At 48.1% G+C, this 18,197-nt stretch overlaps 1 non-coding gene across 1 annotated transcript; it reads left to right on the top strand.

Annotated features, from left to right (window-relative positions):
* Positions 1-3,030: 3,030 nt before the first annotated feature.
* Positions 3,031-3,112, top strand: TRNAS-AGA (transfer RNA serine (anticodon AGA)). Its single transcript has one exon. It is a non-coding gene; the product is annotated as a tRNA-Ser (tRNA).
* The last annotated feature ends 15,085 nt before the right edge of the window (positions 3,113-18,197 follow it).

Raw genomic sequence — 18,197 nt, 5'->3', positions numbered from 1 at the left:
GAGGCAGCTGCAGGAGGTGGAGAAAACTAGAAAAAGCAGTAGCCCTGGATCCCAGCCCTGTCCCTCCCCCACTCTACCCCCTAATCTCCACTCCCCTCCCACATTTGAGGGGAGAACCCAGGAGTCCTGGTCCCCAGCCTTGCCCACCCCCATATTTTGATATGGTTCCATCCAACATCTGCCCCCACAATTTCAGGGCAGTGCCATGGGGCACACCGGGGCCTCCCTGTTTGCACATAATGGGCAATGCCAGTGCTCCAGGATGGGGAGAGATGATGCTAAGGGAGAAGCAAGCAGCAGACAGCTCCCATGACAGAGAAAGAAATACTAGGGGGTGCTGTGCTGCAAGGAGTGAATGGGGTTGGCAGGGAATGGGAGGATCTTCCCTCACAGCAGGTGCGTCTGTCTCCCTCCCAATTCCTCCCCAGCCCTACCCCAGCCCAGGCTAATCCCAGCCCAGCTACCAGGATTAAATTTGGCCTGGATTCCCCAGCTGCTGGGGGTGGGGGGTGGGGCTGGGAAGAATGAGCCTCTACTCCTCCTTTCCCAGACACAGTTGCATGGGCACAGACCAAAGGAGCCTGCAGCACTGCTGCCTAGAGGAAACTGAGGCACCAGCCAGTGACAGACACATCATGGCTCTCCTCATCCTCATCCTCTCTTCCATGTACAACCTGGCCAGGGGAGGGGGGGTAAACTCAAGGCAGTTGCATAGTTAACCTGTGGAACTCCTTGCAAGAGGATGTTGTGAAGGGCAAGACTATAACAGGGTTCAATAAAGAACTAGATAAGTTTATGGTGGATAGATCCATCAAGGACTATTAGCCAGGGTGGGCAGGGATGGTGCCTGTTGCCTCTGTTTGTCAGAAGCTGGGAATGGGCAACAGGGGATGGATCGCTTGAAGATTCCCTGCTCTGTTCATTCCCTCCGGGACACCTGGCACTGGCCACTGTCAGAAGACAGGAGGATACTGGGTTAGATGGACTTTGCGTCTGAACCAGTCTGGCCGTTCTTATGTCTCCCTTGGCGCAGCAGTGACACCCAGTGGGCAGAGTAATGCACAGAAGGTGTTTTGCTTGGCGCAGCAGTGACACCAAGTGGCCAATCAGGGTAACACACAGAGTATGTTTCCCTTGGAGCAGCAGTGACACCTCGTGGTCATTCAAGGTAATGCACAGAAGGTGTTTCCCTTGATACAGCAGTGACACCCACTGGTCAGGTGGCGTAATGCACAGCATGTGTCTGCCCTCTACAAGCAGTGACACCCACGGACCAGTCACGGTAATGCACAGAGTGTGTTTCCCACCAATCTGGGTAAGGCACAGAGCATGTTTCCCATGGAGCAGCAGTGACACTCAGTGACCTGCAGGGGTGGCATCAGACTCTTCTCCTTTAGTGGGGGACTGAGGCTACATCTACACTACAGGATAAATTCGAATTAGCTTCAACCGATTTTATAAAACAGGGAGGGAGAGGAAACAGATATTATAAAGTCGATTGTGAGCGTCCACACTAGGCACATGAATTCGGTGGTGTGCGTCTTCTTCTGGCCAGGCTAAACAAGCCAAGCTCTTTGAGTCTCCTTTCATAAGGCAATTTTTCCATTCCTCGGATCATCTTAGTAGCCCGTCTCTGAACCTGTTCCACTTTGAATTCATCCTTCTTGAACATGGGACACGAGAACTGCACACAGTGTTCCAGATGGGGTCTCACCAACGCCTTATATTACGGTACTAACACTTCCTTATCCTTGCTGGAAATACCCCGCCTGATGCATCCCAAAATCGCATTTGCTTTTTTAACAGCCGTATCACATTGGCGATTCATAGTCATCCTGCTATCAACCAATACCCCAAGGTCCTTCTCCTCCTCTGTCGCTTCCAACTGATGCGCCCCCAACGTATATCCAAAATTCTTATTATTAATTCCTAAGTGCATGACCTTGCACTTTTCACTATTGTGTTTCATCCTATTTCTATTACTCCAGTTTACAAGCTGATTCAGATCTTCCTGAATAGTATCCCTGTCCTTCTCTGTGTTAGCAATACCCTCCAGCTTGGTGTCATCTGCAAACTTTATTAGCACATTCCCGCTCTTTGTGCCAAGGTCATTAATAAAAAGGTTAAATAAGATCGGTCCCAAATCCGATCCTTGAGGGACTCCACTAGTGACCTCCTTCCAGTCTGACAGTTCACCTTTCAATACGACCCGCTGGAGTCTCCCCTTTAACCAGTTCCTTATCCACCTTACAACTTTCATATTCATCCCCATCTTTTCCAATTTAACTAACAGTTCACCATGCGGAACCGTGTCAAACGCCTTACTGAAATCGAGGTAAATTATATCTACCGCATTTCCTTTATCTAAGTAATCCGTCACCTTCTCAAAGAAGGAGATCAGATTGGTTTGACACGATCTTCCTTTAGTAAATCCGTGTTGCAATTCGTCCCAATTACCATTGACCTCTATGTCCTTAACTACTTTCTCCCTTAAAATTTTTTCCAAGACCTTACATACTACAGACGTCAAGCTAACAGGCCTATAATTACCCGGATCACTTTTATTCCCTTTCTTAAAAACAGGAACTACATTAGCAATCCTCCAGTCATACGGCACAACCCCTGAGTTTATCGATTGCTTAAAAATTCTCGCTAACGGGCTCGCAATTTCACGCGCCAGTTCCTTTAATATCCTCGGATGGAGATTGTCCGGGCCCTCCGACTTCGTCCCATTGAGCTGTTCACGTACGGCCTCTACCTCAGTTGCTGTAATATCCACTTCCATATCCACATTCCCGTTTATCATCCCTCCATCATCGCTAGACTCCTCACTAGTCTTATTAAAAACTGAGGCAAAGTACTTGTTTAGATGTTGGGCCATGCCCAGGAATTCTTGCAGTTCAGCCAGGGACACACTTACACAATGGCACAGCAGTGTGTGTGTTGTGGAAGCTGGTCTGAGGGAACAATTGGAATTGATCACTCAGTGAGAACAGAGCTGGAGTGTAGTGAGAGACACATCTCAAGCAAGTAGTTGTGGCTGAGTGGTTAAGGTGATGAGCTAGAAATCCATTGGGGTCTCCCTGAGCAGGTTCAAATCCTGCCAACTACGGAGGAAGTTGTGGTTCTTCAGTTTCAACAGAGCTGGGTCTTGTCTCACTCTCAAGCTATATCTACACTATTGGGTAATGTGGCTTTAAAGTGTTTCAATTAAACAGCTGTTGCATGTCCACACTACGCCCCTTGTGTCACCAGAGCACATCCAGGCTAGACTCTTGGATGGCCACAGAGAGCAGTGCATTGGGGGTAGCTTTGCAACTGGCTGCGGGTGCTTTGGGAAGGGTTTGCAAAGCCTCATGGGCTGGTACAGCATCACATGATGCAGGTTTCTCTATCCCATTGTTCCATGGGAATCCTACTAGATTGCCAGCTGCTTTTCAACTGCAATGTGCCTGGTGGGGTAGAGAGTGTGTTTGTGTGTGTGGGGAGAGGGATTGTGTGGGCACACTGTCTCTAACTTCAGACAGCTGCTGCAATCAACCAGTCCTGAGGCAGGGGGAAGGGGACAGCCCCAACATCAGCCACTGTTTCCCTCACTGGTTCAGCTCAGCACAGCAGCCTCTGTGACACACAAACACTGCTGCCTGCTTAGGTCTGTGTCAGGGGTGCTGGAACAGGGGGTTAGAGGGCCATGGCCTCACCACTCTTTACTGGCTGTTAGGAGAAATGATGGAGTGGGGGGAAGGGTGGAGTCTTGGGGGGAAAAGGCGTTCTGTGGGTGTGGCCTCGGGGGAGGGGTGGTGTGAATGTGGGTCCCTGGGGAAGGGGTGTCAAGGGAGCACCACAGTTCAGACAACAGTGCGCCCCCACACACTGTAAGGAAGCTCCTGTCGCCCCTGCTCTGTGCTCGTGGCGCGGGAGAGAGCAGCGTTCCACGGCAGTGATTTGCTCCCCAGGGCTCCGGCTGGGGAGCTCAGGCAGCGATTTAAAGGGCCCGGGGCTCTGGCCTCTGCAGGGAGCCCTGGGTCCTTTAAATCACCAGCTTGGGGAAGCTGGGCCGGGCTAGCACTGCGTACCCGCTCTTGCCGGTACCCCATACTGGACCGGACCGGCTTACTTTCACCTCTGGAAGGACCTCACCTGGATCAATAACTGGTTAAAAGCTAGGAAACAAAGGGTAGGACTAAATGGTCAGTTTTCAGGATGCAAACAGGTAACTAGTGGTGTCTGTACTGGGACTATTCAACATATTGATAAACGATCTGCTAAACAGCGAGGTGACAAATTTTGCAGATGATCCCAAACTACAGAGGATAGTTAAGTGCGAAGCAGCCTGTGAGGAGCTAAAAAGAGATTTCACAAAACTGGGTGAAAGGGCAACAAAATGGCAGATGAAATTCAATGTTGATAAATGCAAGGTGATGCACATTGGCAAACACAATCTCAACTCTACGTATAAAACGATGGGATGTAAAATAGCTATTGCAACTCAAGTGAGAGATCTTGGAGTCACTGTGGATAGTTCTCTGCAAACATCCACTCAATGTACAGTGGCTGGCAAAAAGCAGGGAAGGTGTCCCTAGTCTCTGTTTGCAGGGTGCGGGTGACAGGGGATAGATCTCTTGATGATTACCTGTTCTGTTCATTCCCTCTGGGGCACCTGGCTTTGGCCGCTATGGGAAGACAGGACACAGGGCAAAATGGACCCAGTCTGACCCAGTCTGGCTGCTCTTAAGTCCTTATGCTCATTTCATACAGATGCCTGGGATTCTGCCTCACAATGTGTCCCTGAGGTCTCAGCCAAAATGCCCAGACTGGCAAACACTCTGGGCTCCTGAAGCCTCTGCCTCCCACCTAGTGCCTATGGCTCATGCCTGACCCTTGCTGCTGCTCCTTGCTGTAGAAGGTGAAAGGAGCAGAGGCAGCGCAGGAGCCTTCTGGGAACGCAGATCTGAGGCTTTGGGAGAGACACATTGTCTAAGACATCGGAGCGCTGTAAACCATGCAGCCACCCCCTCAATCAGGGCCTATTCCAGCCCTGAGTCTGGGCTAACACGATCCCTCCCGCAGAGCAGGGTGCCCACAGATTACAGCCTGAAAATAGGCATGTGACACTAATTCCTGTTCTCCCTGGCAGGGTCTGACCTAGACCAAGTGGCACCCTAGCCAAGACGTGTCTTCGGTGCCCCCCCCCCCCGTATGTTAAAATTTTAAGTATCTTATTTTTCATTGCATTTGTAGTTTAGTACATGATTTTGATGTACAATTTCGATGCATGATTTTCTCTGTCATATAAGATGCTAAATTTGCAGGCTAGGTTCTGTAAACCTGTATTTATTCATGCCATATATAAGCAAATAAAACAAATGCATTTTCTTTAAGCATATAGAAACTTTTTAGTTTTAACGGTAACTGAAACGTACTAACATCTAGAAATGGAACTGTCACCAGCACAGGGCTGGCCAGGATTAAATAGTGTTACAGTAGGAGACAGTGTTAGGATGTTAACCCCAGGCCTTTAGTTGAAAGGTGGCTTCTCTCACCTTTCCCCCATGAACTGAAGCGCAGCATTAAAGATATCCAAAGATTGGCCAATGGCATTTTCAAGTGCTAAAATAACAAGCGATGTCACTCTCTCATTGGCCATCAGTGACTAAAGATGTGGTTTAATGAGCCAAAAAGAAACCTAGCAGCTGCTGAAGTAGTGCAGTTGGGAGCGTGCTAGACTAGCAGGCTATTCTATCCAGCTTTGTGCACAGGTGGGACGTTTTCTGAAAGGTGCAGCAGTTCCTTTAACTGCCACGAGTCCCTCATTTCAGGCTATGGAGCAGGAAAAGACAGCATGGGCTTCTGCACCGAGTTGGCCCACCTGACCTTTCATTCGTCTCTTGCTCTTTGTCAGCAAGGAGAAGAAAAAGAAGATCTCCCTCAAGCTGGAGTCACACGGGCGAGGTAAGGACGACTTTCTGAGTGCCGGCTCCAGTCCTCTGCTCTGCCAGCTGACCTATTGAAGGGCTGACACCACTTTCTCTAGGTTTGTCCATCGGTCTGTGGCAGGGTGAGCAACAGCCAAGCAGATGGAGTTTTTGTAGTGTAGTGGTTATCACATTTGCCTAACACGCAAAAGGTCCCTGATTCAAATCCAGGCAGAAACATGCTGGTTTCCTTTTCCCAGATCCCCTAGCTGTTCAGGAAGGCGCTCCTTCTTCTTCCACTGGCCTGTCCCTGGGATAACTCCAACCCCTGCATGACAGAAGGTGCTGACAGCAGTGGAGAAAGCACCTTGGTGTCAGGCTGGAGAACCTAGAGGAGTTAGGCATGTTACCTTTCAGAGACTTGTGGCTTGGCCTCCTCTGCCCTTGGAGATTGGCAGGTGGACGCCGGCTCTTCCTGCTGGCCTTCTTTGCGTGACTTCCAAAAGGAGGAAGTGAGGCAGAAATGGGGCAAAAGAGGAAAGTTAAGCTGAGAAAGGCAGGGCAGAAACTAAGCACATCATTGTGGCTAAGTGGGGTTAGTAGAGCACCACCATTCATTCTGCAAAGCCTGGGGAGGTGTGGTTGGCTGCTGGCAGGCAGAATCCTGTGCCTGCCTCTTGGCTTCCCAGGGATGGCTACTTGCAGCCCAGGAGAAGAAGGGGGGTTCTGGGTCAAAGGAAAACAAGCAAAGCTGAGTCCAAGTGGAGAATGGTTGCTCCTTTATGGCCAACCTGGGGGCATGACTGATGGTTTTAGAGGTGGAGGCTGGGCTGGCTGTGAGCAACTGGGATCCAGGAAACCCTCACCTGCCCTTCTGAGGGCTAAACCATGGAGGTGCGGTTGGCTGCTGGGAGATAAACACCTGTGGCTGGCTGTTGGCATCCCAGGGATGGCTCCTTGCAGCCCAGGAGAAGCGGGGTTCTGGGGGGAAGGAAAATAAGCAATGACGAGGCAGAGTAGGCTCCTTTCTGGCCAAGATGGTGGGCTGTGGTGGCTCTGGGTGTTGCCTGTAAGCCATAAGTGGACTTGGTGCAGTGAAAACTGCTGCTCCATTCTGGCTGACCTGGGGGTGCCATGGACGACTTGGGAGTGGGGGCAGGGCCCTGGCTGTGAGCAAATGGGATCCAGGAAGCCCATCCTGCCCCTCCAGGGGCCGAGTCTTCTTCTTCTCTCCTGCCATGGGGACCCTGGCCTCAAGCCTGCCCAGCATGTGCTGTAGCTCGAGCATTAAGCCTTCCTGTGTGGCCTGTGCTGGAGCTGACCATGGGCCCCTGTGGGGCACTGTTGGGGGAAATCCCGACTGCCGGTCACTTTGGGAGCTGTGCTGCCCGAGGTAAGCACCCCCCCTCCGACCACCTCCTGCACCCTTACCCCTGCCCCAGCACAGAGGCTTTCTTTGTCTTGAACAAGCACTGTCAAGGATTGGCCAAGAACTTCTGCTCTGTTTATGTGAAAGAGACACAAAAAAGGGAGCCCAGCGGACAAGTTTAATTCACAAGCACAAACTGGCTGGCCAAGCCAGGATCTCTCAGTTACTCAGAAGGTTCTTCAGACAGCTCTTCCCAAAGACCAGTCTCTGGAGGCTTTTGTGACATGATGTACCTCAAAATAGCCCCCTGTAGCTCACATATTCATCATTCATATATGACTGTGATATGTCATACAAACAATTCCATGTCAGTTATCACATGAAAAGTCATGATCTGCTGAAATCGGTTACTCTGTCCAAATATGTATAGCATGAGGGTGTATGAAGTTATGCATTTTGCTGTATGGTTGTTACTGAAATATGCTATAATTTTGCTAGTGACCCCTGCCAAGGAGGGAGTTCAACAACCATGAATCAGCAGAAGAATTGTAATTAAGGAATTTCCAATTCAATAACAGATGCCCAAACACAACACTGTGGGGACTGCTCAAGTCTATGAGTCAGTTGCACAAGACCACACCAGGAGGATTCCCCAACCTAGTGACTCAGCAGAGCCCACCCGGACACGTCTGGGCAAGTGTCTTCTAGACACTTGAACTAAGGATATAAAATAGGAGACTGTGGCACCATGTTTTTGCCTTTGTCCTCCCCCACCTATGTTGGAAGCAGCAGGAATCCTGAGAAAATGAAGGGGGGAATTCTATGTATTAAGGAGGGTAACATCCAGTGGGGTGAGAAAATGCTTGACCTAACTACTGCCTAGTGTAATAAGGTGTAAAGTTTAGATTTTGCTGTGGTCATACAGTGCTTAGTGCTCTGCGTTGTGGCCCCAAGAGCCATGGATGCAAGCTGAGTTATGATGACCTTTTCCTTGTCTCCACATTTCTTAGGTGCCTCCTTCCAACACTGCTCAGAAAAAACGACTGGTTTCTTTTGGAAGTATTTGCATTGCAAGGCAGAGGCAGTCTTCTCTGTTTCCTCAGAAGATTGACCAAAAGATGGGAAGAGCAGGCACATTTGGAAAGGCACCACTGGGTGCTGCATCTCTAACCTCCACTTTACTTTGCATGTGAGTCAGCCAGCTTAGCCACGATGCCACTCTCTGCGACTTTTCTCCCAACTGCTCCATTTTTTATCAGTGACTATCTAAAGGAAGGTGACATGACATCTGCGTGTGGACATCCCCAGTGAATCACAAGGACGTGTGGCGCAGGCTCTCACGTTGCAGCTATTGCAGTCAAAGCAACCACCATGCTAATGCCAGTCACAGCAGCCTTTTCATCAACTCCAGGCTTGTGATTTGATTCTTTCCAATGCTTCTCTACAAAAAAGCCTTTTCCTTAGCAAGCAATGACTTGGCTACCAAGGGAGGTCTCTTCTGTTTCCTAGGAAGACACAGGAAAATGTGAGCAGAGGAGACAAAAGCCATACACGAAGGCAACACTAGGAGTTGAACTCAGGATCTCCTACTTAGGAGGCAGGTGCTTTAGCCAGCTAAGCCATGGTGCCTGCCTCAAGAAAGTGTTTGCAACTGTTCCCTTTGATCGCCCAGGACAACACCTGCAAATTCTAAAGTACAGACATTCCACATTTCCCTCAAGACCTGCAGACCTTGAGGTGTCTGGCTCTCCGTGCACAGAAAGCCACAGCTGAGATGACTGAGGGCTTCTAACATGTGCTTCTCCCACCAGCCACTGTGATCATATAGCGGTTAGTGATCTGTGTTTCAGTCGCAGCAACCTCGGCTCAGTTCTCAGTCATGGTAACCTTTCCACCAGCTCTAAACTTCTCCTTTGCCATTTTCCAAGTGTGGGGAGGTGTCTGCCCCCAACCAAGCAGGAGAAAGATTAAGGCAGCCTTGCAGAGGCTGCGCAGAACCCGGCCTATCAGGAAAGGGCTTATTGGGAGAGCCAATCAGGAGAAGGCTTGCTGGAGCAGCCCATATATAAAAGGCTGCTCAGCACAGCAAGAGTTAGTCACTGCTTGGACTTTGTAGAGGAAGGTTTGGCTGGGGCTGGGGAAGGGGAAGGAGAAGGGGAAGGGTGGACGGGCACCATGATCAGAGTAGTGCTGTGTGGGTAAGGGGAGCATGAGTGACCTTCTGGCCGAATTCTGCCAGACTGAGGCCCTAATACAAAGGCGGAGGAAGGTGCTGGGGCTGTGGGGAAGTGGTCCAGGGAAACAGATGCAGGGTTGGACGTTCACGACTTTTGCCTCCGTAGTGGCTGACACGGGTGGCTACACCCTGGACTGCAGCCAGCGACTGAGGCAAGTGTCCGGGTAGAGAACAGCTGCCCCCGGGAATGGGGGAGAGAACTGAGTGGGGCACAGCCAGAGGGCTGTGTCCATAAGAGGACACTGAAGTCCTGAGAGCGCCATGGGTCCTAATGATAAAACAGATGCAGCCAGATGCCACTAGATGAAGGCGCACCGGTGAACCAGAACTTATTACCAGGATGGCCAGCAAGAGGCACCACAGCAATGAGGCATGCCCCATGGCACCAAGACTTAGCCACAAGGAAGGCTCTCTCTGTCTTGAACAAGCACTTAGAAGGATTCTGCTGACAGGTCTTTTCTTTTTTTGAAAAGAGATACAAAAAAGGAGCCAACAGACACACTAGGTTCAGCAAGGAAGAACTGGCAGGCCAAGCCAGGCTCTCCTGGTTAGTAGGAAGGCTCTTCAGCCAGCTCTTCCCAGATGTCACTATCTAGAGACCTTTTAACAGCCACTGCAGATGCTGACCACAAAACAGGCAAAGAGATGCCAAAATAGAGTTCTCCACTGCCTGCAGCCATCACGCTACCAGGAGTTCTGTGCACAGAGAGGCCCCTGCTGGGGGGAAGAGGCCTTGTTAGAGAATCTTCTGACACCAGCCGTTCTCAAATAGTGTTTAGTGTTCTGTGTTGTGACTTCAGCATCCACAGATGCCAGTCCAGTTGGGGGACATTTTTCCTGTCTCCACATTTGTCTAGTGCCTCCTTTCAACACTTGTCACCCAAAAGACCTGTTTCTTTTGCAAGCAATGTACAGCTAGGCAAAGGCAGTCTTCTCCATTTCCTCAAAAGATCAGCAAGCTGTGAGGAGAGGACACACATTCAGCCAGGCTGAATCCTGAATCTTCTCTTTATTCAGCAGGTGTCCGAGAAAGACAGAAATCTACACCATGTAGAGGTCAAAAATAGGAGTTTATTACACACAGTGCTGGCGGAGTGTCACCTTGCTAATTAGGCTCAGAGACATTGTTAATTAATTAATTACAATAGAATATATAGATTTTTCACAAGCAGGGGAAAGTGACGGGGTAGGTAGTTCCACACCCCGGGATAGGTTTTGCAGCAAGACAAGATAAGCACATTAGGCAATAGTTAACAGATTACATAATGTCTCCACCCATGGTCTCAAGTTAGCAAGTTAACATTTCATTAATACTTTGATAAAATGTTGTTAGTATAAAATATCTATGTTGAATTCTGATTTGGGGTCCATAGGAATGGAGCAACTCCTTTGATTGTCCAACAGGTACATTCCTAGGGGTTAAAGCAAAGAAACAGTGAAAGTATATGGCAATAAAGATTTTCTGTGTGTCTAAAGGCAGGCATTGGTCCCTGGGAAGGGACGTGGAAGGATGACATATCTTATACTGACATGTGACAACTTTTCATAAACTCAAGACTGAATCTCTGGGAAGAACGTCTCCCTACAGAAGAAACAAACACAGTAGGAACAGGGATTCTTTGTTCAATCTGCATCTCTGAATAAGACACAATTCTTTAGTTCTTAGCTCCAACACCTGGCAATTTGCTGACCAGGCCTATCTTAGCAAGCAAGGCTTTCTGTTTACCCCAGCTTTCTCTTAGCTTATCACTATTTGCTAGGCCTCTGGTCCTTGACCATACTCTGGACTTTGAGTCTGGAAAAGAGCTGGCACAATCCATGCACCAGGTTGCTACATAAAGAGCAAATAGATTTTTAATCCTTCACATGAAGTAATGGCAAAGCTCTTGGTGCAGGCCTGTAGCAGCTATGGAATAAACTGCAGGTTCAAATCAAGTCTCTGGAGTCCATCCACAACTGGGATGGGGCATTCAGTCCTTTGTACAGAGCTGAAGCTTGTTTGTAGCAACGTCCCTCAAGAGGTATGAAGCAGGACTGAAGACAAGATGGAGATGAGGCATCAGCCTTTTATAGTCTCTTGCCACGTGGTCTTTGCTTTCTTTGTCCCAAGGACACTCTATCCAGCACGTGGCATAGAAAAACCTTTGAGTTCTGTCCACAGGCAGGTCCCTGCATACCTTGATGAGTCACAAGGTGTATCTGCCTTCTCTCAATGGGTCGATTGTATAACTGATGGTCCTTAGTGGGCCATCAAGCAGGCTAGGCAGAACTGACACCAACTTGTCTTGAGTGTTCCCCAGAAGCAGGTGAATGGGTGGTGCAGGGGGGTCTCGGGGCAATGTGAGGGCAGGGTCTCAGGTGAATGGGTGGTGCAGGGGCGGGGTCCCAGGAGAAGGAGCAGTGGGAGGGCAGGGTCTCAGGGGAATGTGAGGGCAGGGTTCCAGGTGAATGGGTGGTGCAGGGGCAGGGTCCCAGGAGAAGGAGCAGTGGGAGAGCGGGGTCTCAGCGGAATGTGAGGGCAGGGTCCCAGGTGAATGGGTGGTGTAAGGGTAGGGTCTCAGGTGAATGGGTGGTGCAGGGGCGGGGTCCCAGGAGAAGGAGCAGTGGGAGGGCGGGGTCTCAGGGGAATGTGAGGGCAGGGTCCCAGGTGAATGGGTGGTGTTAGGGTGGGGTCTCAGGTGAATGGGTGGTGCAGGGGCGGGGTCCCAGGAGAAGGAGCAGTGGGAGGGCGGGGTCTCAGGGGAATGTGAGGGCAGGGTCACAGGTGAATGGGTGGTGTAAGGGTGGGGTCTCAGGTGAATGGGTGGTGCAGCATAGAACCAATATTCATAACGTCAACTACAAAAATGATACACATCTAGAGATAGCATCATTATAATCAGTCAATCAGAACCTCTTCACAGACCCCTTACGTGGCAACCTTTTGCCTGGGCCATGCAGAGTTTATGTTCATCACATTCAATCCATCCACTTCTCAAAGTGTCATGTGATGAAGCATTCTCTGTTGTCTGTGCTTGCAGATGATGTTTTTACTACTTTAATCCTATATCAGAATCGCTGTGACTGGAGATGAGTGTCAAAAGTCCTGGGAGGGGAATTCAAATGGATTCCAAATAGAGTGTGATCATTTAGAGTTTAAATCCCAGCTTCCATCTATTGTAAAGCCACTTCTGGGAAGAGGGCTGTTTATCCCTTATTATGGGGATGCTAGAATACTAAAAAAATTGTAAATAACATAACTGACTATGGAGACAGGGATGAGGGAAGCAGGTTTGAATGGATCAGAGGACAATGTGGTGGAAGAATCTCTTGTCCCGGTTCTGAATAATCAGATGTAACCTGCTCCGGAATTTCACTTGACACTTTCTTTCTAATGTATTCTCTCTCTGTGATGTGGGTTTCTATCTTTCCTGAAGGCTGTGTTTGGTCACCCAATTGGATATTAGTTCATTTTGATAGGATGTAGCTCAGATTTATTGAAGAATTTAAGACAATGACCCTTTGCTAAGTCCGCATTTATGATTTCAGCTTTGCTTTTTCCCCATCCCTCCATGATGACATGGAGAAAGTTGAAGTGCAGTTCTATCAACAGGAGTGAACTCTCTAATTTACTGGACAGGCTAACAAAGAAACAGCAGTGATTTAAAATCTCAACTCAGAAATGGTGAACAACAGCACAACCCCAACTAACTGAAGGAAGTGCATATGATCACAGTGTATTTCAGTTGTTTAAGGCAATATTGTCTCCGATGATCTGGGAAGAGAATTCCATGGTAAGTGATTTTGAACTAAGAAAAATGCTCATGTGTTTGGTTCCCAAAGCTTTTGTAACCCAGGCCCTACAGAAGATCTCTCCTAGCTAATCCTATGCTATGGGAAATGCAGCCGTTCACGACACAGATGTTGAGGAAATAGAAGTGGAGTTCTTGTTGAATTTATCCTTTGTAGGTTCTAAAGATGTGTATAAAATAAAACCAGTGTTGAAAATGTAATATCTTCAGAGAAATGCCCATTTTTTAATAGAATCTCCAGCTGTGGTAACTAACGAAGATTCTGATCCAGGCCTGTATCCAGTCCCTTTCCTGGACCTGTGCCACTGAATTAAAGAAAAACTAGATATGTTTCAGGAAGCCATTCCTCATTAACACTGCTGAGATTTTAAGTGGTTTTGTAAAGGATTCTACTTCAGAGAAGTGTAAATTTCCCCTATCCAAGACCAAGGATTTGGAAAGAGCTGAGGTTGAAAGAGTCCACACCCAGTTCTTGGTTTCCACCCCAGTAAAGGAAGCTATGGTGACCCAAGGAAAATTGTTTGTACAACTCCACTTCCTACTTCAGTGTCCCTGATTACACTTCCAAAGTATGCCAGGGTTAGACTGAGAAGAGTCATCCTTCACTGTTTGGATGCAAAGAGAGAGTGCTTCATAGGACATTCCTTCCCTGTGGATCCCAGACTGGCTGCCTGGCTGGGTAACAAGGACTTTCAGGCTGTAGAAATGATGGTAACCAATGAGGCAACGAATTTGTCAGCCTCCAATTTCAGACTTCTGGATACTCGCATGTTGAGTCCTGATACTATGGCTTTGTGTCTGACGCTGTGGCTACACAATTAAGCTGATGTTGGCACAGCTGCACCAATGTAGCTGCGCTGCTGTAGCACTGCTATTACAGATGCTCTAAGCCAGTGGGAGAGATTTCTCCCATCGGACTTGATTAGTCCAGCCCCCGCAAGCAGCGGTGGCTTTGTTGGCAGGAGAAGCTCTCCCGCTCATGTAGCACTATCTACACAGGGGGTTAGGGCTGTGTAACTACGTTGCTCAGCTGTGTGGATTTTTCACACCCCTAAGCAATATAGTTATCCCGATAAATGTCTTTAGTGTAGACCAGAGAGGTTTCTCTTGTGCTTTATGCATTTATATTACTTCTCTACCTCCTCCTACTTTGAAAGATTAGAAAGTGTGAAAAGAGAGGTATTTTTCTCCATGATGCAAAGATTCCGATATAGAAGACCCCCTCTACCAACACGTATGGCAGAAGATCCTGAGATATATGAACTCACAGAAGTGGTTGGGTCCTACATTGGGACAAACCACAATAAGAACCAGGGTTCAGTTGTTGGCAATGGGGATTAAAAGAAAAGTAACATATGACAACAATTTGTGATCTTTGAATATGTTGTTGTTACCAATTAAAATGAAATTATAGGTGAAGTTATTGGTTAAAGAGTAAGAGACTGTGTGATAATCTGAATTATTTTGGAAAACTGACAGTTGTATTGTTTTTGTTAGTCATACAGAAAATGATGGCTAATCTTGAAAAGTTAATTTGATTTAATTTACCCTGGTTCCTCAACTGTTGCTACAGCTCTAGTACCCATCAATCCAAAGACTGAGAGAAATGGAGAGTTCCAACCATTGTCCTTTTAGTATCTTATTGTTCCTCTCTCTGTTTTTTGTGCTGGCCTTTCTCTTCTATCATTTTCTGCCTTTGTTTAGTTGATAACAGTTGGTACCCATCACTCACATTTGTTTGTTTAAATCTCTATCCGTTAAATAATTTTTTTGCTTGTTCAATAACTGTACTTAAGTGCTGCGTGAGATACTAGTTTTACTGTGGACCCTTGCTACTGTATCTTGGGATACTTCAGTAAGAGAGGATCTGGGATTTCACCAAATATCTGGTGGACACACTGAAGGAACTCAGGGGTTAGGGTGGCTGCTGTAACTCAGAGGAGGGTCCTTGAGTTCCAGCAGGCTGGTGAGTTTGGTCACTAACATCCAGCTGCCAAATGCAAAACTCCCTCTTCCTTGTGGCAGGTGGCAACAAGGAGACTCACAGTCTTCAGTACCCTGAGAAAGGTCACAGTTTGTCTCTATGTTGATCCACCTGTCAAATTCACACAGGGAAAGCTCCCAATAGCACAAAAGTCTGCCCTATGAAATCATGGAACATGTGCACTTCGCTCTGTGAAAGCATGTAAAGAATCCAAGCGCTGGAGGACAGGGTTTGGGTCCAGAGTGACCTAGACAAATTGGAGGATTGGGCCAAAAGAAATCTGAGGAAGTTCAACAAGGAGAAGTGCAGAGTCCTGCACTTAGGACAGAAGAATCCTATGCACTGCCACAGGTTGGGGACTGACTGAGTGAGGGGGGATTTGATAGCAGCCTTCCACTACCTGAAAGAACAGGATTGTGGACTCTCTCCTAGCCACTTTTGTTGGGCTGGGCAGGCAGCCTGGAAGCCTTTCTAGAAGAGAATTGGGAACTGAGTTAGAAAAACCAATGTGGAAACCAGAACCTCAAGTTTAGACTCATTTGTTTATAATATTAAATCTTCAATTCTAGTGTCACGGTCAATACAATTGCTTCTGCCTGATAGTTGCCCAAAGGGAAACTTAACTTCTCTGCAACGGGAGTGGAGAGAAAACACTTTTCAGAGGCCAAGAGAGACAAGGCGAGGGAGGGTAAGAGCTTGTAGAGGACCAACCTCTGTTGGTGAAAGAGACAAGCTTTGGAGCTAACCCAGCACCCTGCTTCAGTTTTGTGTAGCCTGAAAGGTCGTCTCTTTCCTAAACAGCAGTTAGAACATAAGAAGAGCCATACTGAGTCAGACCAGTTCATCTAGCCCACTGTCCAGTCTTCTGAAAATGACCAATGTCAGGCGCCCCCCAGAGGACCCATGGGACCAACATGGATACAACAACACCCCAACCAAGGTTAAAAGTCAATGCACGTGGGAGAAGCATCTTGTGTTTCATTCCTTATGTGTTAGTCCCATTGTGTTGCCATCTCCTTTTCTTTCTTTCTGTTAAAAACTTTGGTGTTTTGCACAGAAACATTATTTCCCCAGCAGAGACCCAGGAGTGGTGGCTGCATTCCGGCACCAAACAGTCACTAGAAGGGGGCAGACAAAGGCCTTTAGGACGAGGCATCCCTCACTGTCAAAAAATCATCTCGCTCCTGCAGGTGACTGGCAGCCTGAATTTGTTCCTTATCCTCCCAGAGTCTGGGGGGCTAGAATCAGAACTACCCAGCCCCTCCATATGTAGCAGGAACAAACATAAACCTTGTCTTTAAAACAAGCTGTTCCCTTCCTTCTCAGGGAAGATTTTTCTACGAGTGAAGTTGAGTTTCAGTTCCCCTCTCCTGGGGTGGGGCCAGCTCCCAATGAGCTCTGATTTCACCTTTGCCCCTTTCACTCACTCTGGGATCCGAAGTCTGCTCCCTGCCGTCAGGCAACTTCCAGCTCATCCACCTTGCTCATTAATTCCATGGTCATATATCACCCCCTTTGCCAGCACACAGAGCCTGCAGGAATGCTACTCATACTAGATGCATTGGTGCTATAGTGTTGTGCATAGGTGCTGTCCAAACAGTTGGTCTGGGTTTGAGTTCCAGCCAGTGTAATAATGGCTTTTTGTCTTCTGTCTCCTCGTCTGGAAGTGGTTTAATTTCAGTCACATTGTGTTACAATCACATCCATAGAATGAGACAATAAGTGTGTAAAAGTCCAGCAGGTCATACACGATGGAGGCACACAAGGGGCTGGAATGTTTTCATCTGAGAAAGACAGAACACTTGGAAACCTGCAGCTCCCATCCCCTGGCCTTCCGTGTTATGATTCCAGCTGTGTGAGCTGTTTGTATGATGTTCTGGCATGATGGGGAAATAAAGTATTGAGTCAGTTTTTGCTCCTGCAGATTCCTTTGCAGTTACAATTATAATGACATGAACAAAAGGGAGGCAAAATAAAAATAATCCCCAAATTGCAATACAGGTGGGGAAAGAGAAGATCACGGTTAAGCCAAATACATCAAAATAAAAATACCAAAAGGGAAAGGGGGAAGAGATCAGGTCTGTGGAGATCCCCTTGATATTTGAACTCACATTGTTAGAATCAAAGTTCAGACTTGACACTGGAAAACCTGCAACTGCCTGTCTCTCTGAACACCTGTGATGAACAAGATCGAGTTGGGACACCGGTTCTGCTTCAATCATGTATTGTCTCTCTGTTCTCTCTTTCTTCTCCCCGCAATTCCTCGTATCCAATGTCTCTGCCTTTCTCCTCTTGTTCCCTCTCCCCCTGCTCTTTCCCAGTGGCAGCGACTCACAGGGCTTCTCCCCTGGTAGCTGGTGCTCATTATCAATCAAATAAATCAAAACACTTTCACCAGCAAGTGGATTTAGCCCAGGACCCTCAGAGTCAGCAGCTGTTATACCCCCACTGAGCTCTCTGGTCAGGTGTCCTGGCACTGGAAGCCTCCTGTGTAGAGTCTAAAATAGCAGGGGGCTGAAATATTGGACTGGACATTGTAGCTCCACCGTTATTTTATTGAATTGCTTCAAAACAGCAAGTATAGAAAGTCTCCTAAGTGTCAGGCTCTCTGCCGTGGAAACAGCTGTCCCTGCTCTCCAGGAGTCTGTGTGTTCCACCCAGCAACGTACAAACCTGCTCCGAGCTGAAGGGGGGGTCAGACAGTGACGGTAACGCAAATCTTCAGACAATTAACCCAAGTCCCTTCCTTTCTTGAACCCAGGACGTGCCAGTCACTTGTTAGCCATGGCGTTATCTTCATCTTCAAATACCTCTCAGGACATTTCACAGAGAGAGTGGAACCCCACCCCCATGGCTCCCTGTTGAGGCATTGTACCGTACCTGCCCCTGGACACTGTCTGGT

Source organism: Gopherus flavomarginatus, unplaced genomic scaffold (assembly GCF_025201925.1).
Source record: "Gopherus flavomarginatus isolate rGopFla2 unplaced genomic scaffold, rGopFla2.mat.asm mat_scaffold_1481_arrow_ctg1, whole genome shotgun sequence".
Classification (NCBI taxonomy): Eukaryota; Metazoa; Chordata; order Testudines; family Testudinidae; genus Gopherus; species Gopherus flavomarginatus.
This window is presented reverse-complemented; position numbering and strand designations above follow the sequence as displayed.